Here is a 6,000-nt window from a genome sequence, read left to right as displayed (position 1 = left end):
GTAAGTAACAAATATGCTTCGGGGAAATGTATCGGAGTAAAAGTATACATTTTAATTAGGAAATGTAGTGGAGTAAAAGTAAAAGTTGGCTGAAATATAAAAACTCAAGTAAAGTACAGATACTCCCAAAAAATACTTAAGTACTGTAACGAAGTATTATTACTTCGTTACATTACACCACTGGTTGAAAGCCATAAACTCCACTGCTATAAAAGAGGTAAAACAAATAACAAATTTCAGAACATGCTTGACAAGACTGATCTGCTGACTTGTGATTTTTTAATGCCTTTTATTTTCATTTTGGGATGTGCTAGTGGGCACACGTAAACTTTCATTTTTAATTTTCATTTCAATTTAATAAAAAGATTCATTATATTATATTATATTATATTAAATTCTTTAAAATTATAACTCCCAATAGGCATGTAAAGTCTTGGCTACTTGGGTGGGGAGTGGATCAGGGTTATTTTAACTGCCTGGGCTGCTGTGAGACAAATTGCTACAAATTGTGAATTTTCCATTTTAGAGGATTACAAAGAGGCCCCATTGAGCCGCTCTCCACAGCACACACACTAGAGCAGCAGGAAACCAGAGCAAAGCTTAATGAACAATGAAGCTGAGGGAATTATCTGAGTGACAGCCAGTGTCTTTTCAGCATGAGATCTCAAGAAAACTCTTAAGATACTGATCCTCTTTAAAGAGGAAGGTGCGGCTTAGTGCAACAAAGTTTGGGAGAATTTGTTTATTTTTATCAACAACCTTTGTTTAAAAAAAAATGCCACTGAGTAAAAATAATTTAAAATCTCTCTCTCTCTCTCTCTCTCTCTCTCGCTCTCTCTCTCTCTCTCTCTCTCTCTCTCTCTATATATATATATATATATATAAAATTTTGTTGTTTTTAAAGAGTTTAGTGTTTAAAAATCTTTCAGTTGCACTTTCATGTGGTTTCTCAGCTAAGCACCAGTTCTAAAACAGTAAAAGTGATTTATGAACCAGCTCCAGTCTGATTTTTCAAATATGTTTGTGCTTTGGTCCAGAGAAGGTTAATATTTACTCTCACAGTTGTCCCACAGGCCTTCAAGACCTGGCCTTGCTTGAGAACAGACACAACTTGTGTTGTCTACAAGTGAGAGGTGAGAGAGAGGCAAGACCCAGGAGAGCTTGATTTATGGCCATGCTCCCCAGAAAACAGTCTTTTATGTACCTAATCGTGCCTGGGAAAGTTGGTATACATGATAGAAAGTTGTCAGTTCCACGCAGATAGGGTGAGGAAAACAAGGCTCAAATTGTTCTTTTTTCCTCCTTGTCAATTTGCTCCCGGGCTATAATGCTATTTTCCCATGCTCGCCAAGGCCCTGTCGTTTGTTTAGCAATGTCGCAATTGGGTGTTAATGCCTCTTTAGTTATGTCACCCCTGTCTGTTGAGGAGCAGGAGAGGCGCCTCGGTGTTTCCTCTCTCAATCCTTAACTGTTTCAGAGAGGGGAAATTAAGACAGTGTTACTGTGAGGTCAGAAAGCGACAGCGCAGGAATCTAATGCTCTTTACACTGTGACGGGGAAGAATCTGACATATCTTGTGTGGCAGCTGCTCTCTACGCCTTGTAAGTGGCCGGCACATCAGGACGCTTAGCCTATTATTATTGCTTTTGCAATAATGACAGACTGACTGTACATCATCCCTGTACAGATTACATGGCTACACATAACGAATAATTAAATGTGGACATGAAATATTGTTTTGAGTTAAATTATTTGATATTTTTACCTGTAATATTTTACAGAAGTTCCACTAAAGAAAAAAAAATCCATTACAAATGCTGACAAATGTTTAATTACAAAGTACAAAACAATCTGCCTATTAACAAGACGACCACTGCAACAATCTTTCAGTAAAATTAAAGGGATAGCTCACCCAAAAATGACAATTCTGTCATCATTTACTCACCCTCAAGTTGTTCCAAACCTGTATGAGTTTATTTCTTCTGTTGATCACAAGAGAAGATATTTTAAAGAATGTTGGTAACCAAACAGTTGCTGGTGTCCATTGACTTCCATATATGAAAAAAAAAAATACTATGGAAGTCAGTGGGGACCAAAAAATGTTTGTGTTCAACAGAAGAAAGAAATTCAGGTTTGGAACAACATGAGAGTAATTAAATGATGACAAAAAAAATGCATTTTTGGGTGAACCATCCGTTTAATACTTAAGACCTCTGAGGTCATTTTCACTACAATCTATAACTGAGGTGTAACAGTTGCGTTTATATGAAATGAAATGAAAAAAGTTTGCCATAGAAACAATTTTCAATCAGAAATTACTAGTAAAATTCACAATTACAAAGATATGTCAAGTAACACATTGAATTAAGCATGATATTTTGAAGTAGAATGACTGAAATAGTATTTTATTGTTAAACATATTCCAAAAATGTTTGTTTTCTTTACAACTTTGAAAGTTTTTATGTGTATTTTTTTTAGAGCGTAACTTATAAGAGAATGCATGTAAGTGTCTGATCATCTCAATCTCATCAGAAAACATTTAGGAAGTCAAGATTTTGATTTGTAGGGAAATATACAATTTTTAGGGAAAAAATGTTAACATGAAGGTCCACCACAAACCTAAACATCGCAAAAATGTCTGAATAAATTACAAATTGGCCACCAATTTTCCAAAAATAGTTAAAATTACCATTACAAAAGTGTGTTGGTGTGAAATTGCAGTGTTGCCATGGATGGTGATGAATATTAAGAATTATCATACCGCTACAGATGATGCAATTGACAAAAAAAAAGTATACCAGAGAGCCATGTAAAAAAAAAATGCATATTTCATAAACCAAGTCCAAAATGAACCACTGAGTTCAGTTACTGTGGATGTCTACTTTTGAGCTCTAAATTATGGTGTAACAGGAACAGGAATGTTCATATATAATCTATGCCTTTTGTTGGCTCAGAAGCTTGACACAGCCTTTCGAATCTAAACTTTTGACCCCTGGCCACTGTGGTACAGCTGATGGTGTTTGAGGAGAATGTAATGGGGCTCATTTCAGATGGAATCATTCCAAGTGTAAACAATGAGTCTGATGCCTCATCCAGATTCTCCTCACACACTTAGAGGAAGGAGATCCTGGCCTCATTACTGCAGCTAGTGTGACGATCATGTCCAGAGCCAGAGGGACTTAACATTTTGCCCTCTTCCACGAGGAGAACTTCTTACTATTGTCTTTAATATAGAAGTCATCCAGCCAATATTTTGTCAATGGTGCATTAAATAACTAATTGACATGATGATGGATATCTAAACACATTATGTTGATAAAGCATGTATAATTTCTTAGTATGTTTCCCAGATTGTTTATTTAACTTCAAGTCATTTAAAAGACAAAGACCATGTAGCTGTGTATTTATCTATTTTGATTTTACACGCGAAAAGCAACACATGTGCATGAACCTCTTCAAACAATGGTTTTCCCTGAAATGTCTTTCTTTTGGCCTTGTTAGAATTGTCTGTTTGACCTTGCAATCTCCATTGCAAACCAGCAATGTCTATTTCAGCAAGAACCCACGGTTTGTGTTTGTTTTATTGACTGGCCACAGACCAGAGTTGTACCTCCTTAGAGTTAAATGGGTTTTCATTTTTTTATTGGCAGGCCACTGACAGAGGTGTTTTATTGAAGCTCTTTAGAGTTTAACAGCTCGGGGCATCAATGTGTGCTAAAGAGACGCATATAAAATCAAACAAAATGAAGTAAAATAAAAATGAGATGAGAAACACCTCAAGCTTAATGAGAAGTAAAAAATTAGAACCATTAACCTCGGGTGATTAAATGGTAGCAATGGCCTGTTTAGTTTTATAACTTTAACATGCTCAAGCATCATGTTTGTCTCATGTAGATCTCAATGGTTTACAGGCTATTTCAATAATTTCTGTTTCACATTATCAGCAGACAAACTTGATGTACACAACACTTTATTCGTTACCATTCAGTAAACATTATTTCTGAATGTTCTCTTCAAAATGTCCAGTTTTTTACATATTCCAAAAGTTATTTATTGAAAATATTATAGAAACGTTACTTTTGAAAGTTTTTAAAACATTTTGAAACAAGTTGACACATTTAAAAAAAAAACATTAGATGGATGTCCAATTAAAATATTTAAGAAAAAACATTCCATGAACAATGTGAAAATCATTTTTTATTTTTTTTTGCTAATGTTTTGAGAACATTACAAAAGTTCAGATAACATTGAACGAACGTTCTATTAATGTTCCTGGAAGAACATTTATTCAGAAAGTTAGCCACGGTTCTTTGAATGTTCCTTGTTAGCTGAGGAGCCAGTGGAGAAGCATTTCTCTGAAAAGGTTATTGACCACACTAATCTGGATAGGATGTAAGTGCACAAAACATAAATTTTTTGTTTTCAAGAGGAACATTTATATACTGCTTCCAATATTCAGTGACAGCAATAGTGACAAATATCTCTATGAAAAATAAAGAGGCACGAATAGGATCATAGCCTGCTGAACTTGAGGTCCCGTCATTATTGATTATGGAAATATGCCTGACTATGACCTAGGGATTTTATGAGCCTTAAGCATTGATTAAATACACACCAAAATATATTTGGCAGTAAAATCATGAGTCCATTCAATTAGCGGCCCCCTGTCTTAAATTCTTCCTCTTTAAAAGCATTTCATTCTTTTATGTATTTACTCCATTGTCCAAATATTAAATTAAGCTTGGGCCATACTGATGGCGAATGACCTTATGTGGAACATTTGACCTCCGACTTTTGACAGAGAGGATCGTCTGGGGCTCTGGTCATGTGGTGGATCAGAGGGAAGAGGTCAGAGCAATGCACTTAAGTTTTTCTCTGCCCATGGTCCTCCATCCGTTTGCATGAGGCTAGAGCCTTAGATTTGGCATTCAGATCAATAGATTCTCAAAGATTGACTTCATAAGTAGGTCATAAGAAGCATTTTAGATATTAGCGCCGGTCAGCATGAGGCTGCGCAGAGTTCATGCTCTGGTCTCTCACTTAAGCTCTCACCCTATAATAAAACTGAGAAACATATACATGAATCATCTAAATTCAATAGGCAGAAGGAGAAAGAAAAAGGCTAGATAATAGTCTCCTCCGACAGATGATAGAGAGTTAAACAACTGAGTTTTTGAGTTAAAATCTTTTTATTTATTTGTTTGTTTTTTTGGCCTTCTTTTTTCCTTTGCTTTGTTGATGTTTTTTGATTAACTCAGTTTTTGAGTTAAAATATTTTGATTTGTCTGTTTAGGTTTTTGTTTTGTTTTGTTTTAATTTTTGTTTTAGTTTTTTTAGTAACTGACTTTTTGAACTAAACTATTTTCATTTCATTCGTTTGTTTGGGTTTTAGTTTTTTGGCCTTCTTTTTTCCTTTGCTTTTTTTTTTATTTGTTTGTTTTTTTGGCCTTCTTTTTTCCTTTGCTTTGTTGATTTTTTTTGATTAACTCAGTTTTTGAGTTAAAATATTTTGATTTGTCTGTTTGGGTTTTTGTTTTGTTTTGTTTTAGTTTTTTTAGTAACTGACTTTTTGAACTAAACTATTTTCATTTCATTCGTTTGTTTGGGTTTTTGTTTTTTGGCCTTCTTTTTTCCTTTGCTTTTTTTGTTGTTGTTGTTGTTTTGTTGTCCATTTTTGAGTTCAAATATTTTAATTTGTTTGTTTGGGTTTTTGTTTTGTTTTGTTTTGTTTTATTTTTGGGGCTTAGTTTTTTTTTCTTTGCTTTGTTGAAGATTTTATTAACAACTGACATTTTGAGTTAAACTATTTTCTTGTTTGTTTGGGTTTTTGTTTGTTTTTTGGCTTTGCTTTTTTTATATGTTGGTGTTTTTGATTAAACAACTGAGTTTTAGAGTTAAAATATTTTCATTTGTTTGTTTTGTTTAGCTTTTTCCATTTGCTTTGTTGATGTTTTTTATTTTTGCTTTGCTGTGCTTGGATTTGCTTTTCTTTCTTTCTTT

This window comes from Sinocyclocheilus rhinocerous, unplaced genomic scaffold (assembly GCF_001515625.1).
Source record: "Sinocyclocheilus rhinocerous isolate Xijiao unplaced genomic scaffold, SAMN03320098_v1.1 scaffold1405, whole genome shotgun sequence".
NCBI classification, from domain to species: Eukaryota; Metazoa; Chordata; class Actinopteri; order Cypriniformes; family Cyprinidae; genus Sinocyclocheilus; species Sinocyclocheilus rhinocerous.
Note: the sequence above shows the minus strand (reverse complement) of the source record.